Here is a 13,883-nt window from a genome sequence, read left to right on the forward strand (position 1 = left end):
CTTAATATATACTAAGCTGATCTTCTGTATATTAAGATAATCGAAAATGAATCTTGATGTGAATGGAAGGGGAGAGGGAGTGGGAAATGGGAGGGTTGTGGGTGGGAGGGACATTATGGGGGTAAGCCATTGTAATCCATAAGTCGTACTTTGGAAATTTATATTCATTAAATAAAAGGTTAAAAATAAAAGCATATGATGAAGTGGCAGGATATAAAATTAAAACATAAAAATAAATATTGCTTGCATATACATACAATGTCATGGTTGAGAAAGAGTTTCTATGATCAATCCCATTCACAATAGCTACAAAAATAAATTAAAAACTTTTGATTAAATGTAACCAATGAGAGGTCAGCACTGTGGCACAGCGGGTTAAGTATATAACATGCATAGTGTTATTTATTATATTATATTATTAATATTATCATTATTAATTAATTAATATGAAAACACAAGAGATCCTGAATAGCTAAAACAACCTTACACAACAAAAACAAAGCAGGAGGCGTCAGAATATCAGATTTCAAGATGTACTACAGGGCAGTTATAATCAAAACAGCCTGGTATTGGCAAAAATAAATAAATGTGTAGACCAACGGAACAGAATAGAAACTCCAGAAATCAATCCATGTGTAAACAACCAACATACCTTGAACATAGTCACTAAAATCAATACCTGGGCAAGGAGAGTCTCTTCAATGAATGGTGCTGAGAAAACTGGATATTTGCATGCTGAAATATGAAACAAGATCACTACCTTACACAGTAAACCTTAGTCAAAAATCAAGACAAAATGGATCAAGGATTTAAATCTACAACCCAATACAATCATATTAACTAGGGAACACTGGGGAAACTCTGCCAGACATTAGTATAGGCAAAGTCTTCTTGGAAAAGACCCCAGAAGCATAGGCAATTGAGGCCAAAATTGGCAAATGGGATTACATCAAGCAGAGAATTTTCGGCACTACAAAAAAAAAAAATTCAGAAATTCAGCAAAGTGAAAAGGCAACTGACAGCATGGGAAAGATATTTGCACACTATGAGACTGATAAATGATTGATATCAAGAATCTATAAAAAAAAAAGCTCAAGAAACTCAATAACAACAAAATAAACACTCCAGTTAAGAAATGGGTAAAGGACTTGAATGGGCATTTTTCAAACGATGAAATACAAATGGCAAACAGACACATGAAAAAATGCTCAGGATCACTAACCATCAGGGAAATGCAAATAAAACCACAATGAGATTCCACCTCACCCCAGTTTGAATGGCTCTCATACAGAAATTAACAAATAATAAATGCTGGTGAGGATGTGGGGAAAAAGGCACCCTAATCCACTGTTGATAGGAATGTAAACTGGCGCAGGGTTGGGGAAGATTGTGTGGAAGTATCTCAGAGATCTGAAAATAGATCTAACACTTGACCCAGCTATGTCACTCCTGGGAATTTACCCAAAGGAAATGAAAGCAGCATAGGGAAGAGTTACCTGTACTCTCATGTTTATAGCAGCTCGATTCACAGCAGCTAAGATATGGAATCAACCCCAATGTCCATCAATTAAAGACTATATAAATAAATTATGGTATATATACACAATGGAAAACTACTCAGTTGTAAAAAAAAATTGAAATCTTCTCTTGCAAAACAATGGATGCAACTGGAAACCATTACACTTAATGAAATAAGCCAATCCCCAAAAAGCAGAAACCACATGTTTTCCCTGATCTGTGGTAACTAATAGAATACCTAAAATGCAATGTATTGGTGTGATGTTGACATTTTGAGATTTGATGATTGTTTATGGTTCTTGTCTCTACTACTGAGGAACTGTATTTTTTTCTGAATACTATTCGTCAGGTTCTTTACTTATTGTAGGGTTTATCTTATGAGTATTAAGTTAACTGAAAATAGATATTTGCAAAAATTATGAGAATAGGAGGGGGAGGAAGAAGAAGGGTGGGAACATGGATGGGAGGGAGGGTAGGGTGGGAAGTATCACTATGTTCCTAAGTCTATCTATCTATCTATCTATCTATCTATCTATCTATCTATATACGCATATATATATATATATAAAATACATGAAATTTGTATTCCTTAAATAAGATGTAGAAAAATAAAAAAATAAAAAGGACTGTAGAGAGAAACTCTAAAATACTGCATAAAAATCTGAATTACACTTACATCTAAATCGGTTACCAATTTGCATATGGCATGGTATTGAACAGTGTTCTGGAAAATCACCGTACATAGCAGAAAAGTTTCAGAGCATTTTTTTAAACTTTGGAGACATGTCTTTTGTGGCATACTCGGTTATTCTGTAAACTGCAGATGATGTATGGGTTATCAAAGAATAGTGATTCATGTTGTCATGTATTAATGCTTCACTGACTCTCTAGCTACATAAAAAGAGTTCCATTACCTGTTGTGTGAGATGTGGGCTGTGGGGCCAACCTATGTCATAACATAAGACTGCTAAAATAGTATCCCCAGAGATCAAACTGAAAAGAGAGGGAGAAAGACAAAATGATGAAGTGGTGATCATTAAGAATCTGGACTCTGAAGCATAATTGCTCAACTTAAGATTCCAAGTCACTTAGTCTCTGCTGCTCAGATTCCTTATCTCAGTGTGGCAGCCATGCACTGTTACTTTGTATTTCAAATTCTCATCATTAGAGTTACAAGAGTCAGGTGTGTTGTACTATATATTTTTGTCATTATCAGCCTTGCACTCTATGCCTTCAATATCGTATTTGAACAAAAGCAAACCAGTGATGCTTAATCTCATAGTTTATATAACACAAATGGAATTATATAACAGATACTATATGTATACAAAATTGTTATATATATATATATATATATATAAATCTGTAATCTATAAGTAGATATATTAGACCTACTACAAGAAGGAAAAATATGCAACACTTACAAAATTGGATTTAAAATTGGAATTCAAGTTTTTCATTGTTTTGTTATGAGTATAAAACCCTAGAAAGAATAGATGTACTTCAAAAGATGGAGTGAATGTGTTAAGAAAATATGTATAGCTTTTTCAAGCTAATTTGAATATATTCTTAGCGATCAGAATAAAACAGAGGAATCATCGTGTCTAATTCAAACACATCTCATTGATTCTTTAATCTTTTAGATTACATGCACTTATTTAGTCAAAACTCTCATGGAAAATCTTCCTACACAGATGATAAAAAAAATCAAACATTCCTGTAATGATTACAAGTATCACTTGTCAGGCCTGCCAAACACAGAATTGAAAAATGGCAATGACTCAAAAGACAGGCTTTTTTTTTTTTCTCTTTCAACAGAAAGTTAATTTAGTGGAGGGTAGCCCAGGACTAGTGGGTAGACTCACTTCATACTGCTTCTCCAGCCTGAGACCACATGTAGAAATCACTTGGTTTTTGATGGAGGGCTGACGACGTTTCATCTAGCATGACCATAGCAGAGACATATCTTAGCTAGAGAATGGAGCCAGGAGAGAACAGCCCTTATGGCCGGTGCCGCGGCTCAATAGACTAATCCTCCACCTGAGGCGCCAGTACACTGGGTTTTAGTCCCGGTCAGGGCACCGGATTCTGTCCCAGTTGCTCCTCTTCCATTCCAGCTCTCTGCTGTGGCCCAGGAGTGCAGTGGAGGATGGCCCAAGTGCTTGGGCCCTGCACCCACATGGGAGACCAGGAGGAAGCACCTGGCTCCTGGCTTCGGATCGGCACGGTGCGCCGGCTGCAGCAGCCATTGAGGGGTGAACCAACCGTAAAGGAAGACCTTTCTGTCTCTCTCTAACTGTCCACTATGCCTGTAAATATATATCTATATATCTATATATATAGATATATATTTTAAAAAAAAGAACAGCCCTTACAGTGTCTGGTTTCTCATGGAGAACATTCCTGTAACTCCCAAACCAAGCCTTCGCACTCGTGTTGACCTCTGGCTGTAGAAGTGTCTGAGAAGGTGTTTTTTGGATAGGTCTCTCTCCATGCATGAACCAATTGGATTCATGTCCTTTTCCCCACTTACCCAGTCCTGTCCTGAAAGAGACACTCCATGCAGAGATACTTATCTAAGGAGGTAGCTGAAACCAAGCACCAACCACAGCGATGAAGATTTGAATTTTCTCTGAATAATTTTAACTTTATCACTCTTTGCTGTTTTCCTTTTTGTTTTATTTTTATTTAGTGCTGTGCATGTCTTACTTTACATATTATTGTAAATGACTTTATAATGGCTTTATTTAAGTTTAGGAATTATAAGTAGCATAATAAAAGCTTTTTCCCAGCAAAGAGAATTAATAAAGGATAAATCAGTTCTATATCCAGCACATGCTTTGTGGAGTTAAATTAATCAACTGATGTTATTTCATATTAGATACCTGAGATTTTGTTAAAGAAAAACATGGACTCTCGCATGTTTGGAACACACATTTATTTGAAATCCATGCTAACTAGGCAGGGCAGTGTTCTATCTCGACAACCCCTAAGCTTGCATTAACCAGTTAGGTGCTTCTGCTCACTCTGCTGTCTCTGTGACTGATTTGTTTTTAGGTAAGGTTTGAAGCTCCCTGTGATTGTGCTTGAGGTAAGAAGCTTGAATCTAAATAGAGCTCTTTCCTCAAAACAAGGACATGGTTAGGATGTCCTTTCTAGTGATGAATATCTTTAAAACAACATTTGTCATAACAGAGCTAAATTATTACATTTCATCTTAGAGCAATGTCCTGCTGAGGTGATGTTTTAAAAATGAAGTCATTGCTTAGCTCTCTGTGCTAACTTCTTTTCAACGACTGAAACTCTGAAAGTATTCACTCCAGGAAAGAACAGAATCCCTTCAAATAAAATTATTGAACTCTAGCTAGCTGTGAACTTACATTTATTTCAAAATTGACCATAAATACGTGGGGCAGTTTTTTTTTTTTTTTTCACATGCCAGTAGATAGGAATGGGACAGTGAGAAGAGAGAAGATCATGCCTGCTACTGCAAACAATACTAAAGATATTTCCTTTTCACTTTAGCCAAAAGAGAGCGAGGAGCTCTGAAAGAGATTAATGAAGGGAAATGATATAATCAGATACTGTTTTTAAAAATGTAGCTGAAGCTGTAGTTTGAAGAAGCATCGAAAGTGGAAAACAATGGATTGGATTATCCAGTTAGGAAACGGGTTGCAATTAGCTAGAATGATTACATCATTGACTTGGAGTTGGCAGTGTAGACGAAAAAGATATTAAAGTGGCAACATTCACACCACACGTGGGTTCGTTGGATCTAGGAGGCAGTAGCAATGTTCTCAAAGTTTTGGATCTAGTACCTGCATAGTGAGTGTTGCCAGTTTTGAGATCCACAGAACTGAAAGAAATGATGCTTAGAAGATGTTACGGTGGATATATTTAGACATTCCAAGGAGATGTAGGCAAATCTTCAGGGGACAATAGCTACTGTGTGGCTAAGCATTCATTCTATTTAAGAGTGGAAACTGGAAAATGTAGATCCATATTGCTTGCATATGGATGAATTGAAACTACTGAATGACACCACTGTCCAGTGACTGAGCTTAGACCTTGGATAACATTCTAAAAATTGTCTACACTGGGGAAGAGAAGCCTGCAGAACAGACTGGAAAGCAGCAGGTAGACGTGAAAAAGACAGGCTTAGAAAGGGACATGTTCTGGAAGCCACAAGTGGAGTCATCCTAAAAGGGCAGTTGTAAAGATTTCCAGATATGAACTTGAGACTTAGCAGGCTCAAGTTCATTAGATTGTCTAGTGATGACCTTGGCAGGAGCAATTTCAGTTGAGTACTAGTTGGCAGTGGGGGAGGGGCAGTTATAGATCAAGACGGAGACATGTGAGAATAAGGAAGAAGTGGAAATTAGATTAAATTGTGGACAATCCATTTCAGAAATTTAGTACTGAGTGGACGAAAAAGAGAGTAATGACTGTCAAGTAAAATGAACACAAAAGAGTTTTATAAGATTGTTAAGACCTGAGAATGTTAAATGTTAACAGTATGGTCAACAGAATGGAAATATTATGGGGTAAAGTTAGGAGAATTTTTATTTATAACAGAAGTTCTCTGGAAATGTTGACAGAAATAAGATCAGACACTGTTTGGAATGCCTGTATTCAATACTGGAATTCCTGGGTTCAAGTCCAGGCTTTGCTTCAGATTCCAGCTTCCTGCTAATTTGCTCTCTGGGAAGCAGTGGGTAATGATTCAAGAATATGGGCCCTCCAACCCACATGTCAGACCAGGACTGAGCTCCTGCCTTCTGGTTTAGGCCTGGCCCAGAGGAGTGAAATAGCAGATGGGTGCTCTCTGTCTCTCTGACTCTGTCTCTCCCTGTCTCTTTTCCTCTTTTGGCTTCTCTGCCTTTCAAATGAAATAATTTTTTTGCATTGCTTTTCTTAATTTTTATTAAGATTTAGAGAACAGATTTCATAGGTACAATTCTAAAGAAGATAATCATAATTCTCTCACATCCTCTTTCTCTCCCTCAATCATCCTCTTTCTCTCCCTCAATCATCCTCTTTCCTTCATTTTTTCTTTAATTTTTTGCAAAAGCGTAATTCCAGTACACTGTATAATCACAGGTTTAATGTACCACTAACTATAATATTCAACAAGTAAGAAAACAGAAAGACCACAGTTCCACAGGAGTATAAATGAGGGCTGAAAAACAACATCCAAAAAAGGTATGGATTAAATATATTTTTAGTTTTTTGTAAATATTTAAGGCGTAAATATTCAGGATGTTTCCTATAAAAGAACTGAGGAGACAAAGATTTAAAAGAGTTAAAAGAAAGACTGGAGACTCATTTTTTACTATGTTCATGAATTACAATAGTTTAGTAATTTAAAAAATTGTTCATTTTAACTATATTTGAAAGGTGGAGAGACAGAGAGAGACACAGAGACAGACAGACATCATTCATCTGCTGTTTTGTTCCCAAATGCTGGCAACAGCCAGAGTGAGGCCAGGGTGAAGCCAAGAGTCTGGAACTCAATACAGGTCTTCCAGACAGGAAGGAGACCCACGTCACAGAGCCATCATCTGATGCTTTCCAGGCTATGCATTAACAAGAAGCTGTATCAGAAACAGAGTAGCCAGGACTCAAACCAGGCATCCTGATAAGGGATATGGCAACTCAGGTGGTAACTTAACACTGTGCTACACTATACCCTTCCCCTGGGGTAGAAATGCTAAGGGTTCCACTGCTGATGCTGTCATAGACCGGTTTCCACTGCTACATCTGATCATCTGACAATGAGTGATTTGTAAACCAAAGAGCTTTATTTTGTATCAGTTACTGAAGCCCAAGATTAGGTGCCTGCATTGGCTGGTGAGGGCCCCGTGTTGTTCCACATATGGTGGAGAAGCCGCAGGGCAAGCAATTGAGTGCCAAGTGGTCACATGATGGAAAGGAAGCAAGAGTGAGTCTGTTTACATCAGCGGAAGTGAAACAATGTCAGGCCAGTGAGAACTCACTCCCAAGAGAGAGTCATTATTCCTTCCAAACCTCATCACATCTTCAAGGCTTCCCCTGTCTCTCAAAACAGTTGTACTGGGGAGAAATTTCTATCTGTGCTTTGCTGGGGACATTCCTTCCTGGAACCACAGGAGATGTCAGCTCAGAGTTTACAATGGCTCAAACCTGCCTGGCACTGAGACCTACTCCCGAAATTCCAATGGGGCTGACGTTTGGAGAAGTCTGATGGAACTGAGCCAGAGACTGGAGAAACACAGTAGCGTTTTAGAAGCACCATAAGACAAAACTATAAGGAAACAGTCAAACCAGAAGCCTCAATCATTTTGAAAGATAATTTTGGAACAAGTTAAAGGAATTGTGATGAAAAAACTATGACATTATGGAAGTGAGAATATTTCACATAGTAATGGATTAGATGTGTGACCATGAGAGTGGGTGTCATCACCAACCCATTGTAGAACAGAGGAAAGCTGTAAGTCAGTTGCCATGGCCAATTTATGCGGCAGATTGATGAGGAATTTCTTTGACAATAAATGCTTTCAGGCAAGGGAAAAGCTATTAAGAAATTACATTGCTTCATAACAGAAACAAGCTTTTCCTGATTCTTCAGTTTGTTTTAAATGATGTTTTTGAGGAAGATAAAGGAAAATAATAGGGAAACAAAAACAGAAGAAAGAAGACAATAATCACAAATTGTGGGTTTGAAGTTAGAAGGATTTGGAAGTTAAGGGCCCCATTTGGGCACTTCAAGAAAAATTACATTTTGATCATGAGCCAGACTCCCTAACCAAGCACAGTTCTATATGGACAATTTCTGCTCATTCTCATACTCTGTCTGAAAATACAGCCAAAAACATTGAGTTATGCTGTGCCTTTTTCCCTCAACACATAATTAAAACTCACAAATGACATACATTTGGTGCAGTGACTATGATGTAACTTTGGATACCTGCATCCTATATTAGAGTCCAGATACAAGTCCCAGTTCTGCTTCTGACTCCTAGTTCCTGCTACTGCAGACCTGGAAGGCAGCAGGTAATGACTCAAGTAGTTAGGTCCCTGATCCCACGTGGGAGTCCCACATGGAGTTCCTGGCTCCTGACTTTAGCTTGGCCCAGCCCTGGTTGTTATGGGTATCTGGAGCGTGCAGAGAAGATTTTTCTCTCTCACTTGCTCTCATTCTCATTCTCTTTCTCTCCATGACTTCCTCATCTTTAAAATAAATAAAGATAATGATTAATAAATGCAATTATTGTTTTCTCTCTTCCTTTGCCATCTATTTGACACTAGGCAGACACTGTCTAGTGTTCTCATTTATATTTCATTTGTATCTATAGTCATCCCCAATACACCCTATTCCACTGTGACTATGTAAACACGGAAAACATGCATTGCTTTATGTTGGGTTGTTTATCTTTCAGCACTCAGAGCACAGAATGTTTCATTTACATGCATACAGACACCCTATTCTTGGTTAGCCTAAGTTTTCTGCAATGTAAAGATGGCATTCAATTGCATGCTTTATTCCATTGATGTGGCAAATAAATACACGGGATGATAGAATGTAAATGATTCTGAGAATGTCATCACTGAGTAACAGCAGTAAGGACGAGGCTTAATAGGCTTCTCTATGCAGATCACCCTCATTCCAAAATTACAGAAGTTGAAGGGAAGAGAGTATATTTACTTTCAAATATATGCTTATGTATGTGTTTACTTGTAATACACACACACACTCACCCAAAGTTCCGCATACATGAACAGATATTCATAGTATAATAACAATATCAGAATCACCCAATGGATACATATCATCTGAAGAAAATACCTGAAAACCTTTAACACATCAAAACAAAAAACAGCCAAAAACAAAAGAAACACACTAAAACTAATGACTCTAGAGTAATACTCAAATAAAACCACCTACCTACTCTTTTCTCCATATACACCTCTCAGTGTAACTCCAGACAGATCACTGAATGCAATACCACACATTAAAGCTACCCTTTTTCTTTTTTAAATTTTTATCTATATAAATGAACAAATTTCATGTATTTCATACAACAGTTTTAAGAACATAATGATATTTCTCACACCATCCTCCCTTCCTCCCTCATTCCCATCCTTCCTCCTACTTCCTTTCTTACTTTCCTTATTTTTGCAATAATATAGTTTTCTTTGAGAATAAGTTTTATCATTAATCACCTAAGGAAACATGCAGTGGAGTGTGCACTTGGGCTTATCTAACATTTATGAGACCTAAGAATACCCTCCACTTAACACACTGTAATGAAATAAATCTTTGAGGACAAGTTCTGCTATTAACTACCATAATGCAACACTTTGAGGACAGAGGTCCCGCAAGGGAAATCAGCGCACAATGACTCCAGTTGTTAATTTTTTATTTTTTTTATTTTATTTATTTATTTATTTATTTTTTATTTTTTGACAGGCAGAGTGTACAGTGAGAAAGACAGAGAGAGAAAGGTCTTCCCTTGCCGTTGGTTCACCCTCCAATGGCCGCCGCTGCAGCTGGCGCACTGCGCTGATCCGATGGCAGGAGCCAGGATCCAGGTGCTTTTTCCTGGTCTCCCATGGGGTGCAGGGCCCAAGCACCTGGGCCATCCTCCACTGCACTCCCTGGCCATAGCAGAGAGCTGGCCTGGAAGAGGGGCAACCGGGACAGAATCCGGCGCCCCGACCGGGACTAGAACCCGGTGTGCCGGCGCCGCAAGGTGGAGGATTAGCCTATTGAGCCACGGCGCCGGCCTCCCAGTTGTTAATTTAACAATTTATACTCTTATGTAGGATGTCAGCAATCACCTGGGGCTCTTGACATGATCTGCTTAGGCTATGGAAGACTTTTGAATCCAGACTCCTTCAGTATTTAGATAAGGCCATAAGCAACGTGGAAGTTCTCTCCTCTCTTCAGAGAAAAGTATATTCTTCTTTGACGACTACTTCTTTTCACTGGGTCTCACCCACAGAGGTGCTTCATGTGGGACACTTTTTGCCACAGTGTCTTAGCTTTCTATGCCTCTATGCCTGAAATGCTCTGTGGGCTTTACAGCCAGACCAGAATGTCTTAAGGGCTGATTCTGAGGTCAAAGTGCTACTTAAAGTGATTGTCATTCTATGAGTCTGCTGTATGGACTATTTCCCATGTTGAGGATGCATGCCTTTTTAATTCTATTATTATTGCCAAACACTTAATCCTATTATATTAAATTAATACTTAATCCTACCCCTATGATCACTTTAACACTTAAAATGCTTTTTTATCACCCAACTTATGGGGATTTGGCAAGTTTTTTTTTTTTTTTATATATATATAAATTTCCAAAGTACAGCTTATGGATTACAATGGCTTCCCCCCCATAACGTCCCTCCTACACACAACCCTCCCCCTGAATGCGCCCGATCTCATCTGATCTCGGATTTGGCAAGTTTTTAAACTCTACCTTTATAAGTAAGTCCATAGGAATGTATGCAGAACTAAACAGCTTTACAGTTACAAACTTCATATGTTTGATAATTACAACTTTAGGAACATGGAGATTCTTCCCACTTTGCCTGCCTTCGCACCTATACTCCCATCACTCTTCCTCCAACCTCTCCTATTCCAACTCTTATTTTTTTTACTAAGGTCTATTTTCAATGAAATTTATATGCATATGATTAATTTTATGTTCAACACATAGTATGAAAGAGAAAAAAGAAACTGTTCCTCAACAGTCAAGACAAGGGCTGTTCAAAGACATTGCTTCTCAGAGTGTCAGTTTCACTTCTGCAGATTGCCTTTTAGGTGCTCTGTTAGTTATCACAAGTCAGGGAGGTCATATGGTGTTTGTCCTTTTGGGACTGTCTTATTTCACTAAGCATGATGTTTTCCAGTTTCACCCATTTTGTTGCAAATGAACAGATTTAATTGTTTTTACCACTGTGTAATATTCCATTGTGTACATATCCTATAATTTTTTAATCCAGCCTCAGTTGATGAGCATTTATGTTGATTTCATGTCTTAGCTATTGTGAATTGAGCTGCAATAAAATGGGGGTACAGACAAATCTTTCATATACTGATTTATTTTGCTTGGATAAATTCCCAGGAGTAGATGGCTGAGTCATATGGTAGGTCCATATTCAGATTTCTGAGATATCTCCATACTGTCTTCCATAGTGGCTACAAAAGGCAGATGTGGGCCAGACTTCAACCAGGAGCCAGGAGCTCCATCCAGGACTCACATATATGTGGCAAGGGACCAAGTACTTGGGTCATCTTCTACTGCTTCCCCAGGTGCATTAGCAGAGAGCTGGAATGGAAGCAGAGCAATCTGAACTTGAACTGGTACTCCAATATGAGATGCTAGCATTGCAAGTGGTGGTAAAATCTGCTGTGCCACAATGCTGCCCCAGTTGTTGAATTTAAATATTAATTTTAGTTTTGAACTACCATCCAAAGTGATATTTGATTTATGATAAAACACATTGCAAATTTTTGTGGTATTTATAAATAAAAATGATAATTAATGCATTTATTGCAATTTAATTCACAAATACACTGTGTTTTAATGGTTGGTAGTAGTCAACACTACTTACACAATTAATAAATATTGTCTGACTACAATTACTAAGATAATGCAAAAGAGTAGACTTAGGGTACTAAAAGTGAATAACTATTTTAATCAATAAAAATTTCATAACTTGGCATCTTCAAAGGTTTAATAATAAAACAATTTGAATTTTTTCACATATGTCCTCTGGTGTGCTTACACTTTATGAACATGAAAAAAACAAAATATATAGCCCCCAAATTAATTTGGATGCCCAATCATTAAAATATCATACATCTATGAGTGATTGTAATGAATAGAGAATGTACATATGTTCCCTCAAAAATATGACATACCAAAACAAAAAGAACAGACTTGACTGGATAAAATAAATCAATTTTCTCAAAATAAAAATGTGGTAACACAAAGTTCTCATGAAAAAATTTGGATATTTAATAAGTAGAATTTAACTATTATTATAATAGTCATCTTTGCATATACAGGCTTATGTTTTTACACTAATTCTCAGGGTTTTTTAATTTATAAAAGAGGAATAATAAAAAGCACATAGTAAACAAACACTTATTTTTTTAAATGTTGGTTAAGGTATATATTTTTCATGTATTCCATATGTACAGATTTAGGAACAAAGTGATCCTACCCAAAAAATAAAAATAAAACCAAATATAATCAAAATCATTGGAGGTAATTTATATTTCTGTTTTGTTTTGCTGTTCTGTTTTGCTATCTTGTGTTATGCGGCAAGATTATGACAGATGCAGAGGTGATTATTTACAATATTTCCAGTCTAATTTTCAAGCTATGAAACTGGAATTAGCTTCTAATGTTCTAACATTATTTAGGTAGGAAATGAAGTTAGGTCTCAGTTCCTCAGCCAATTATGTTTTCATATGAAACTATATGTAATTTTATTTCCAGGTTGCATGTACTCTTCTACATTTTCAAGTATTTGGTTTATTCAATTTCTTTCCTGTGAGAAATATTACATTTTTAAAGTGAATTTATGTTAAATATTTTTCAAATGATGATTAATTCATTCAGAAAAATTTTAACCAAGAAAACATACTTAAATTTCAAGCATATTTTTCAGTGAGTTATGGGAACTTTACCTATTATGATTGTATACTGTTGTTCCCAACACTATCAGAAATAATATATTTCAAGTTTCTTTACTGTTATACCACCTTTTCAAAAACAGTTAAATATTTTATCATTTCAAGCATTACTTGAGATAAATTACAATCATTCAATAAAATGTATTTAAAATAAATAAAGTCAAAACCACGGTGCAGGCCGGCACCACGGCTCACTAGGCTAATCCTCTGCCTGTGGCTCCGGCACACCGGGTTCTAGTCCCGGTCGGGGCGCCGGATTCTGTCCCGGTTGCCCCTCTTCCAGGCCAGCTCTCTGCTGTGGCCCAGGAGTGTAATGGAGGATGGCCCAAGTGCTTGGGCCCCACACCCCATGGGAGACCAGGAGAAGCACCTGACTCCTGCCTTTGGATCAGCGCGTTGCACCAGCCGCAGCGGCCATTAGAAGGTGAACCAACGGCAAAAGGAAGACCTTTCTCTCTGTCTCTCTCTCTCACTGTCCACTCTGCCTGTCAAAAAAAAAAAAAAAAAAAAAAAAAACACGGTGCAAAGATCACTTAGATGTGCTGCAATATTAGCCTAACATTAGCCTAACTTGTTTACTAAACTAAACTTCTCCATGCTCCTTATTCTATAGAATAACTTCAGGTTCTTCAATGATACTGGAAGTTGTGATTTATCTTGTAAACTGGGAGACTAGTGT

Source organism: Oryctolagus cuniculus, chromosome 13 (assembly GCF_051225735.1).
Source record: "Oryctolagus cuniculus isolate XC-2025 breed Fujian yellow rabbit chromosome 13, ASM5122573v1, whole genome shotgun sequence".
Taxonomy (NCBI): Eukaryota; Metazoa; Chordata; class Mammalia; order Lagomorpha; family Leporidae; genus Oryctolagus; species Oryctolagus cuniculus.